Here is a 12,346-nt window from a genome sequence, read left to right on the forward strand (position 1 = left end):
AAAAGAAGAGAAAGGAAAATGCGAGAATCTCCTTGTTTGCAACAATGAAGAAAATTCCTACAGTTATAATAGGTAAAGAAAGCTACAGATGATTGTCTTGTAGCCATTACTAACATGGTATCTGATATAAAGCTTAAATTCACCATGGCAAAAATAATATAACTTAGTGTAGTGTATTAGTCTGCCCCGTCTGCCATAACAGAATATAAGGCTTGGTGGCTTAAACAGCAGACGTTTATTTTTTCAGTTTGGGAGGTTAGAAGTCCCAGATTGAGGTGCCAGCTGACTCAGTTTCTGGTGAGGGCTTCCTTCCTGGCTTATAAGTGGCTGCCTTCTTTCTGTGCCCTCGCATGGCCTCTTCTATTTTGTATGTGTGGTGAGAGTGATCTGGTGTTTCCCTTTTCTTACAAGGGCACCAGCCCTCTTGGATTAGGACTCCACCTTTTTGATATCATTTAACAATAATTACCTCACTGAGAGCCCTGTCTCCCAATACAGCCACATTTGGGGATTGGGGCTTTATCATATGAATTTAGGGAGGGACATAATTCACTCCATACATGTAGTATTGTGAAACCGTCCACAGTAATATGATGGGTAATGGAAAAGACACCTGGTTGAGAAATTGGGAAAGACGGAGAGAGCTGAAATTTTAAGATGTGTTTCTTCATGCTATTATGAGCAGTTATATATGGAGATTTTTTCTTTTCTTTTAATTCCAGTGCAGTTACCATATAGCGTTAATATTAGTTTCAGGTGTAAAATGTAATAATTCAGCAATTCCATCTGAATTGGTTGATGAGCAGTTATATATTTTTAAGAAAAAATACTACATGTGTACCAAAACCTTTTTTTTAATGTTGAGTTTGGATCCAGCAAAAAATGTGTCCAACTAGACTGAGTATTTGCATACATAAGTACAGTTGCAAATACTCTTAACTCATAGTGAATAGACTACTAGGAACAAACGGACAAGAAGTTAAGTCATTTGTTAAATTTTGTATCATAGCTGATGAAAGCACAGATATTAATATTATGCAAATATACATATAATACAAATATAATACAAATATTAGTGATTTATTTGTAGCATCTATGAGTCTTTTTTTTTTTTTTAATTTTTTTTTTTCAACATTTATTTTATTTTTGGGACAGAGAGAGACAGAGCATGAATGGGGGAGGGGGCAGAGAGAGAGGGAGACACAGAATCGGAAACAGGCTCCAGGCTCTGAGCCATCAGCCCAGAGCCTGACGCGGGGCTCGAACTCACGGACCGCGAGATCGTGACCTGGCTGAAGTCGGACGCTTAACCGGCTGCGCCACCCAGGCGCCCCTCTATGAGTCTTTTTAAATGACAAGAGTTTATTTGAATATGGTTCCTTAGTCCAAATTTAGGAGATGGCTTTTTTGTACATTGAGAGAAAAGTTTTATTTATTAATTTTTTTTTTTTTTTTAAGTTTTAAATCTAAATGTAGGGGCACCTGGCTGGCTTGCCTGGAGGGGCATGTGACTCTTGATCTCTTAACCCCATGTTACTTGTAAAGATTACTTAAAAATAAAATCTGGGGTGCCTGGGTGGCTCATTCAGTTAAGTGTCCAACTCTTCATTTCGACTCACCTCATGAGCTTACCGTTGATGGGTTCCAGCCCTGCATTGGTGGAGCTCTTCAGAGCTCTTCAGGTGGAGCCTGCTTGGGATTCTTTCTCTCTCCCTTTCTCTCAGCCCTGCTTCTGCCTGCTCTCGCTCTCTCTCTCTCTCGCTCTCTCTCAAAATAAGTAAACTTAAAAAAAAAAAAAATAGGTGTGCCTGAGTAGCTCAGTCAGTTAAGCATCTGACTCAGTCCCTGCTCAGGTCTTGATCTCTGGGTCATGAGTTCAAGCCCCGTATTGGAGCTTCAGCATGGAGCCTACTGAAAGAAAGAAAGAAAGAAAGAAAGAAAGAAAGAAAGAAAGAAAGAAAGAAAGAAAGAAAGGAAGGAAGGAAAGAGGGAGGAAGAAAGAAAGAGAGAGAGAGAGAGGGAGGGAATTATGCATTAAGGAGGGAAAGCAAGAAGAAGTAGGACGATAAGGACTAAAATAGGGAGGTTAGGCCAGACCGCCAGCCCTACCAGCCTCAAGACCTAAGCTCAACTCTCCTCAACGCAAGTAAAGAAAGAGTTACCTAGATTTGATCCTTCTTTGACCATGTGATTACATGTCCTGACACAAAGCTTTAAATTGGTGGTGATGACATTTGTAAACCCATCACAAATTTTAAATGACCAACAGAATGACTTCACTGTGTTATTATCTGAGTGTTTCTTTGAATTTGTTTTAAAAGGTTTTCAGGGAGGGGCAGAGAGAGAGGGAGACACAGAATCTGAAGCAGGCTCCAGGCTCTGAGCTGTCAGCACAGAGCCCAATGAGGGGCTCGAACTCACAGACTGTGAGATCATGACCTGAGCTGAAGTCGGATGCTTAACCGACTGAGCCACCCAGGTGCCCCTGAGTGTTTCTTTGTATAAAAAATTTAAAGTGAAACATGTCACAGTTATGGTAATTAACCATTTGAACTGAATAAGCTCTTAAAGCCTGCCTTCTGGGTGAATCAATTTTTTTGCTTAATGAATGTACACAGTGCAATAGTTTTCTGCACTATGAGGTTTGATAATCTAAAGTGCCCAGCAGGAATCTTCAGTTCAACTAAGCATTTGGACCCACAAGACTACTACAGATCACACTTGGCATCAGTCTACTAAGATCAATGTAAGACAGAGCTTGCCAACAGGAGTAGCAGCTTGCCAACAGGTTTAGGCTTTGCTGCAGTCTGTGTTGCAGTTTATATGGCCATCCAGGAATCCAGGAGCAATCGTCTTCCCGCTGACAACTTCAGGACCAAGTATATGGGATTCACATTGAATAGGTGTGGGAACAGCTTTGTCTTAAAGGCCTCATGTTCCATAGAGGCCAGTATCTCTTATAATAAACTCTATAGGCTATATATATTCAGTGGTCCTCATGCCCAAATAGATGAGTCCCTACATTCAGGAGTGCCCCAAGTATGACATCCCCATCATGTGCTTATGTTTTTTCTTAGTTTAGATGTATTTTATCAGTTAGAGGTCATTGATAACATATGCACTGTTGCCTAGTGATGGTCTGGTTGACATTCCAGTTTTTTTAGTTAACCAAGGGAGTAGAACTTAACCAACAGTCAAATTCTCAGGAGAAGAAAAGCTTTTCTTAACCTGTGGCCCATAGATGGCTTAGCCGTGATGTGGTGCTAAGAAAACTTCCTGGGGAGTGGCGGGAATCATAACTTTTTAATATCATTTAGGTTAAAAAAAAATCCATACCTTATCAACTAATATCTTCTCAAAGATTCAGGTTGGCAATACAGTTCAAATACTTGGGATACAACTAATAAGTTGATTCACATGTTTTTCATGAATTTGGTTCAATAGGGAATGTAGTAGATAAGGAATAATCTGGCCTACTTTCCTAAACTGCAGTTGGTATTCAGAGATGAATATGATGGCTTGAATTCTGAAATAGGTTCTCCAACTTCAAACTTATGGAAAATTAATACTGTTTAGTTTACCTTTCTTTTTTTTTTTTTAATTTTTTTTTTTAACGTTTTATTTTTAGGACAGGGAGAGACAGAGCATGAACAGGGGAGGGTCAGAGAGAGGGAGACACAGAATCTGAAACAGGCTCCAGGTTCTGAGCTGTCAGCACAGAGCCTGACGCGGGGCTTGAACTCACGGACCGCGAGATCATGACCTGAGCCGAAGTCGGACGCTTAACCGACTGAGCCACCCAGGCGCCCCGTAGTTTACCTTTCTAAACTAGTATCAACAGAACACTATGAAGAGCTATAGAATACACCAGTTTACTAGTATAGTACCGAAAACTAAATAATGTTGGCATTCAATTACAAAAATTATGTGAATATCCTGAGAGTAGATGTCCTATGTACAAAATCGTATCAGTGTTGCCAGTACTTAGTGTTCATCAACAGCTGTTTACTAGCAGAAAGTATATAGTAGTAAATTCCCTATTAAATGACTCCAGGCTAAATTCTATATTGCATGTAACAGTGGTAAGTAAGTACTAGATCCCTACATTGTCATAATGAACAGCCCCTCCTGAAAAAAAATTATCCAGTTTCTGATTCCAAGTCAAAGGAATAATGAATTATGAAACAAAATATATAAATTAAGTAGGTTTTTAAAATTTTTAACATAATGGGGCGCCTAGGTGGCTCAGTCGGTTAAGCGTCCGACTTCAGCTCAGTGAGGATCTCGTGGTTCACGAGTTTGAGCCCCACGTTGGGCTCTGTGCTGACAGCTCAGAGCCTGGAACCTGCTTTAGATTCTGTGCCTCCCTCTCTCTCAGCCCCTCCCCTGCTCATGCTCTGTCTCTCTCTGTGTCTCAATAATAAATAAACATTAAAAAATTAAAAAAAAAAAAGGGAGGCGCCTGGGTGGCGCAGTCGGTTAAGCGTCCGTCACGATCTCACGGTCCGTGAGTTCGAGCCCCGCGTCGGGCTCTGGGCTGATGGCTCGGAGCCTGGAGCCTGTTTCTGATTCTGTGTCTCCCTCTCTTTCTGCCCCTCCCCCGTTCATGCTCTGTCTCTCTCTGTCCCAAAAATAAATAAACGTTGAAAAAAAAAATTTTTTTTTTAAATTTAAAATTTTAAACATAATGACCAGCATTATACATATTTGTATTGTGTTCAGTAAAAACAGAATTTATTTATGTTTCTAACATTCTGTTTTTCTTACCTTCAGCCCACTTTATTCATTTATATTATCTGTCTGGCCCCTGTGGCCATTAGAGTTTGTAACCCCTTCCATAGAATGGGTGGGTACTAATTGTTACAGCTATGAAGAAATATTTTGATATGATATGGGTGTTTAATCTAGAGATTATGGATGGGTGTCAAAATGTCCTTGTACCGAGCACAAAATAGTGCACTATTTATATTACCTTTTTAAATATTGTTTCACTCCAAAAAGGTACAGAGAGACAAGATAAATACAAGTATTATTGTCATCTCATTTCAATAGCTTAAACAGTTCCCTTTATAAAAGAAAATGTACTATTTTTATGTCACCATCATTCTTTACATCAGGCCTGACTTAAATTGTCAAGATAAAAGACAAAATACATTGAAGTTCACATTTCTTTATTTTTATTTTTAATTTAACTTTATTTTTATTTTATGTTGCTTCTTTTGTGAGTGATTTGTGCTTATTGGAGAGGGAAAGAGAAGAGCATAAGAAACTTCATGATTCAATTGACTATTGAAATTATTCTAAGTTTGGTGTGACTTGAATTAGAAAGGAAAAATTGAAGTTATTATTCTTGGTTTTTGGAAAATGGCAGTGATATTGTTTTTGAGTCTTTATAGATTCCTTCATTAAAGGAATATTATCAGTGGCAAAAGTTAAAAATGATAGACCGTATCTGAAACAAAGCTCTTAAAAGAGCTGGGGTACTATGGGCCTCAGGAGTTCTCAAACTTTTCCAGCCAAAGCTCCTTCCAGAATAAACTCCACACTGAGCTTTGTCCAAACTTCTAGGAATAGAATCAAAATTAAGTAGGACAGGGACAATATAGACATGCAAAAAAGAAACTTCAAATAAAAGTATGAGAGAGGAATAGAGTTTGGTGATCTCATTAAATAAATCACTTTAGTTTTGAATATCTCACTAAAATAACAGATGGGGAGCTCCAGAGCTATGAAATTAGAACTATCTATTTGACATAAAAAATAAGCAACTAAAAAGGATCAAAGTAAATCCCATAGGATTATGAGAACAAAAGGGAATAAGAAGCAGGATACTCTCACTGCCACGAATGAAAGCTTATCCTAAAGACTTTCCCTCAAAATGTGAAAACTGTAGAAACTATAAAAATGTGAAAACTTCATAGGTGGTAGAACTCAGAAGAGTCAAGATTTTTGAAAAATCTAGAAGGAACGTCAGAGTGAACAAACACAAGATAGTGCCTTTACAAAATAACAAATGAAAAGCTGTATTATTTTTTTAATCAAAAAGAAATGAAGAGGGGTACCTGGGTGGCTCAATCGGTTAAGCATCCAACTTCAGCTCAGCTCATGATGTCCTGGTTTGTGAATTCAACCCTGCATCAAGGCTCTGTGCTGACAGCTTAGAGCCTGTAGCCTGCTTTGGATTCTCTCTCTCTTTCTCTCTCTCTCTGTCTCTCTCTCTCTCTCTGTCTCTGTCTCTGTCTCTCTGTCTCTCTCTCTGCCCCACCCCTGTTCCCACTCTGTCTGTCTCTCTCTCTCTCAAAAATAAACATTGAAAAAAATTAAAAATTAATGAAACTCGACAGAAAGAAATAAGGATTTGAAGATAGGAAAGAAAATCAACAAGCATCCAGTATAAAGGAAACAAAAACCAGAGCAAGGGAACAGACAAAAATACTAAAGTCTGCTTAACAAAACCTCCTGAAACAAAGTTGTTAGGCTGTATATTGAAATGACACTGCATACCTTGGAAAATCAACCCAGAACACCCAACTTCAGGACATATTCCAGTAAAATTACTGGGATTTGAAGAAAGAAAGTCTTTGTTTATCCAAGCAAAAAGACCACATGATTTATAGGGGAAAGAAAATCAGACTGCCATCGCTCTATTTGAAAGCAATGCTTTATGATAGAAGAAAATGCCATAACGTGTGTGAGGCAACAAAAATGTGACCCAGGGACTTCATGTCCAGCCAAAGTAGCTTTCACATAAAGACTGCAGATACACTTACCAAAGTCTAAGGTCTGTTTTCCCATGAATCTTTTTTATAGAAATCTTCAAGCAGGGGCACCTGAGTGGCTCTATCAGTTAAGCGGCTGACTTCAGTTCAGGCAGGTCATGATCTCATGGCTTGTGAGTTTGGGCCCTGCGTCAGGCTCTGTGATGACAGCTCAGAGCCTGGAGCCTGCTTCAGATTCTGTGTCTCCCTCTCTCTCTGCCCCTCCCCCACTCACACTCTGTCTCTGTCTCTCTCTCAAAAACAAACATTAAAAAATTAAAAAACAGTACTTAAGAAATCTTCAAACAAACGAGCTTCAGATAGCCAAAATGACTATCACAATATCAATGCTGTATGTTGTCAAAATACATATAAATATGTTCATTTGTATGGCTTAATATTCATGTGTATGTTTCCTACCTCTGTTTATGAGAGTAATCTAAGAACAATGATGCCCCAGTAGCAGTGAGCACTATTTTAGCCTCTAGATTTTTATTTCAAAAAATCATTCTCCAATAAAAAGAACCAGTGCTCCTCAGACTGATTCTGGTGATGGGCAGAGAAAATACAAGATGAACCCGGGACATTTTAGAATGCGAGAAACTAAAGAGGCGCTCAAAAAAGAATTTGGGCATATCAGTAAGACACAGGTGCCAACCAGAAAGAGCACCCAGTGGTGAAAGCAGAAACTGTTTTAGCTGCAAATATACTGATAGATAGATTTAAACCATAGATTTAAATAAATGCCCATAAGTTTCTACTTCTATAAATACATAATTGCATAAATCAATAAATAGAAGTGAAGGGATAGCTTTTCCCTGCAGACAAATATTAGTTAATTAATGTAGAAGGAATGAGGGAAATAAAAAATCACCAGTGTGGAAACACTACAGTAATCATTGTTATAGGCAAGCTCTCTGACAGATGCTAAAATCAGTCGTTTATAGTTTGTGGAGGAGTATTAGCATAATTTCAAAGCATCTTCCCAAGATGCTTTACCTGTTAGAAAAAGAAAAATGGTAATTTTACAATAGCATAACCAGCCAACAGAACCTTACCAAGTGATTGAAGTATTAACATCATGTATTCTCTGGTATAATATACAGCATCTCTTATGGAATTTTTGTCAAAAATGCATAATTTCAAGAAAACATTTAAAAGCCCAAACTGGGACACCTGGGTGGCTCAGTCGATTGAGCGTCTGACTTCTGCTCAGGTCATGATCTCAGGGCTCATGAGTTCAGGGCTTGTGTCAGGCTCTGTGATGACAACTCAGATCCTGTAGCCAGCTTCAGATTCTGTGTCTTCGTCTCTGCCCCTCCCCCACTCATACATACTCTGTCTCAAAAACAAATATTAAAATTTTTTAATTAAAAATTAAAAGCCCAAATTAAGAGGTATTCTATAAATTAACTGTGTCAAAGTTAGAAGAAACAGGGAAAGAATGAGGAACAAAGATTGGAGGAGGCAAGAACATAAGAACAAAATGAGACCTGAAACCTTAAACAGAAAAGATATTGGGGGGAAAACTGGCAAAATTTAAATAAAATCTGTTTAATTAATAGTATTTTACTGATGTTAATTTCCTGGTTTTGATAATTATACTATGGAACATGTAGGTTCTTAACTTTAGGAAAAACAGAGTGAAAGTACTAGAACTATTTTTGTAACATATCTGTATGTCTAAAATTATTTCAAAGATTTTAAAAAGGATGTTGGGTGAGCATTAAATTTGTAGTTACATGTAGCTAAATCTAAATGGCAGAAACGAGAAAGAATGTGTAGTCTTTAATGGCTATGTGTTTTGACAATGGAGCTATAGTAAGACAACAAATGGAGAAAGAATGGGAAGAGTACAAGCACTTCTTGACTTTTTAATAAATCACTTTGATGATGATGTCAATATTGTTATTCTGAGAATGTTTTATATATAACGTGAGGAAAAAATATTTTATTTTAATTATATCATCCATGGTATCCTTTAAAACCAAGATTCTCTGGGGGTACAGGTGGAGCAGGAGAAATAAGATGTAAGATAGAAGAGATTAAGGAAACACTCAAATATCATTATGAATTCATGAGGTTTTCCCCTCACATATTTATTTGTTTATTTTTTTGTTTACTTTGAGAGACAGGGAGAGAGGGAATCCCAAGCTGACTCCACACTGTCAGCACAGAGCCCGATTTGAGCTCGATCTCACGACCATGAGATCGTGACCTGAGCCGATACCAACAATCAGATGCTTAACCGGCTGAGCCACCCAGGTGCCCCTTAAATTTTTATTTAAATTCTAGTTCATTAACTCATGAGTTATTTTATTTTTTTTTGTTGTTTTTAAATTTTTTTTTTCAACGTTTTATTTATTTTTGGGACAGAGAGAGACAGAGCATGAACGGGGGAGGGGCAGAGAGAGAGGGAGACACAGAATCGGAAACAGGCTCCAGGCTCTGAGCCATCAGCCCAGAGCCCGACGCGGGGCTCGAACTCACGGACCGCGAGATCGTGACCTGGCTGAAGTTGGACACTTAACCGACTGCGCCACCCAGGCGCCCCATGAGTTATTTTTATTAAAAAAATATATGCATGTCTTTGGTAGTTCTGTCCACTGAAAAGACTTAGAAACGGTGGCCAACCCAACAGTAGTAAGCAGCCTTAACACCTGGATTGCGGTTGTGAAAATAGTTTCCCACCAATTCTGAGCCAAGAAACATCTAGTCATTCCAGATAGTATGGATGTTATCAGAGTCCTGTCAAAAAGATTCAGGAGCCAACTTAAAGAGGTCTTAAAGAGATTTTCACTGCCAAAGACAGGACAATTTAAGCATCAACAAGAATAATACTTATAATGGATTAAAGTATAATTGAATATATCTTAAATCCGTGATTTCATTATGACACTAAAAGAAAAATTGGTTACCTTTGGAGAATGTCAGTGGAGACCAAGTTATTATTTTGAAAATTGTTAAATAATGAAAAGAATCATTCATCCTGCCTTTTCTGTATGAATTGTACCATTGTATAGCAAAATAGTGAATTAGTAAAGTTTATAGAATTTATTCCAACAAGTCATTGATGGAAGAATGATAGAATGGGAATATCCTCATTTTGCAATTCCTGATAAAGGTTTTAGGGAACATCAGTATCTATTAACCTCATAAAAAGAATAAAATCAGACATTAATGCCTTTTGGTAAAGAATACATCATCAGTGAAGTAGTTTTGCCACAGAAATTGAACTTGAATCTGATGAAGACTATAGATCAGAATGACAATTCAAGGGACAAAAAGGACAGAGGAGCAGGGGAGTACAGTCAGCATAATGCAGAAATGATAGGACAAATGATTCAGTGACAAATAAACTGCAAGAAAAATAAAAGATGGAGGGGACAAGAGGAGATTAAAGAGACATGAAAAAGAAAACAACACACAGGTAAAACTAAAACCAAGGAAATGATTAATATAAAAGTCAGATTAATGGTTATTTTATTCTCGGTAGGGAGATGGAATTCTTGGGGAAAGGCATGTGTAGGGCTTGGAGAATATCTGGCAAGGTTCTATTTCCTGTTTGCCTTCTAATAATTTAATCCGTGCTTTTGTTTTGTGTGGCTTTCTTTATTTTGTTATACTTAATCATAAAAAAGCCTTTGATATCTTTCATGTAATTTTTAAAGAATAAAAGAATTGGCCCCAATTCATATCCCTTTAGCATGTAGTAAAATGGTACTATTGATATTTTAGCACAGGCATCTCCTGTTTTGTCCATTAGGTACATGTTGATGATATCAAATGATACTTGCATTATTTTGAGCCCCTTTTGGAAACTGTAAAATCTTATCACGTCTTTAAAGTGGTGAAAACTTTCTTTGTCAAAATACTTCAGTTGCAAAAATATATTCCTCTCGTAGGCATAGTTGATATTTTACCTGTAATATTTCATTCATTCATTCCAATCAGCATTTATTTATTGAGTACATGGTATGTATCCTGCATTATTTTTGGTACTGGGAATAAATGTGTGAACAAAATCAGTCGATTTTTAGCCTTCATGACACTTACATAGTATGGGGAGGTAGACAATAAGATTAATAAATACATGGTGTGTTTGATGATATTGATAAGGAGCTATAGAAGGAGAATAATTTGGGGGAAGAGGGAGGGTGTAGCTTTAGATTGGGAGCCTAGAAAAGGACTCACTGAAAATGTGACACTTGAGTAAAAACTAAAGGGTCTGGAAGAGTAAGCCATGCAGATACCCAAGGAAAGCAGACAGAAACAAATGCAAGATCCTGAGGTGGGTCTAACATACATAATGTGTTAGAGCAGGGATTGGCAGACTAGGGACTGCAGCCCAAATCTGGCCTGCTAATCTTTGGTTAATTAGAATGTATTTATTCTTTTAGTATCTTACTGTCCATAGTTGCTTCATACTACAAAGGTAGAGTTGAGTAGTTGCTACACAGACTAAAATATTTACCATCTGACCCTTTACCCTTGTTGTCTCCTGTTTTATAGCAAGGTGAGTAATACAGCTGAAGCAGAATGAGTGAGGGGTAATTGTAATACAGGAGGAAGTGAGGTTAGGGAGGTCAGGCTATGGGAGATGGGGGAGAGGGGTGTGGAGGTTGTATAGGGCCTTGTGGTTTATTGAGAATGTTGTTTTTTAGTCTGAATAAAATGAGATCTCCTTGAAAAGATTTTATCCTGAATTCTCCTGAAATAATCCCCAAATATTCTTGTTTCTGTCTTTGGCCTTCTTTCTATTTGGCATAAGCCACGGAGATCTCATTAAAACAAGTGTGATGAGGACAGTTTCTAAAGCCCCTTCTGAGTAGACTGGAAGAGATGAGATCCAAAACATAGGTGGAAGGATTGGCCTTAGCTTAAAATACCATCTCTGTTTTAACAGGAATAGGTTTGTAAGTCTGGTGATGAGAAGGAGCTTCTGCCCCATGGCTTCTGTTTTCTCTGTGAAATGAAGGACAGAATCATCTGAAAATGTAGACATAGCAGAGAGATTGCAAGTTTGAGGATAGTGAAAAACACTGAAATAGTTACTGCTAGAGAAGTAGGAAGGTTATTGGGCAGTGTCAGTGTCTCAGGGATAGCTGGTGACCATGAATTTACTGTACTACCCATCTTATTCCTTTCTATTATCCCCAGTAGCTGATCTAGCTCTCTGCTCATGAAACATGAAATCATGACCTGAGCTGAAGTCAAATGCTTAACCTACTGAGCCATTCAGGCACCCCTCATATTTTCTTAATTTTTAATGAAATAGTTCAAATAAACAGAACATAGTATAAAACTTAGATATTGCTCGAATTTGTTTTGATTAAAAATGTTATAGAAACAATATTTCGGTTCCATTCCTTCATATTCGGTTCCATTCCTTCTCCTTCCTTTTCTGGGCGTGGCCACAGACCTATAAATCATTCACATATACATATTTATGATTTTGGTACATATGTATGTAGCCATATCAATATATAGCATAATTTTGTGCATTTTATAGCTTCTGCGAACAGTATCATATTACCTGTCCTTTTGCAGCTTGCTATTTTCACTCATCATTCTATTTAGTAAGTGAG

General features: G+C 37.7%; 1 protein-coding gene across 3 annotated transcripts in view; it reads left to right on the forward strand.

Annotated features, from left to right (window-relative positions):
• The window catches only part of RSF1 (remodeling and spacing factor 1), a 163,172-nt gene that overhangs the window by 106,040 nt on the left and 44,786 nt on the right, over positions 1-12,346 (forward strand). The gene's annotated exons all lie outside the window — the stretch shown is intronic.

The sequence above is a fragment of the Lynx canadensis genome, chromosome D1, assembly GCF_007474595.2.
Source record: "Lynx canadensis isolate LIC74 chromosome D1, mLynCan4.pri.v2, whole genome shotgun sequence".
Taxonomy (NCBI): Eukaryota; Metazoa; Chordata; class Mammalia; order Carnivora; family Felidae; genus Lynx; species Lynx canadensis.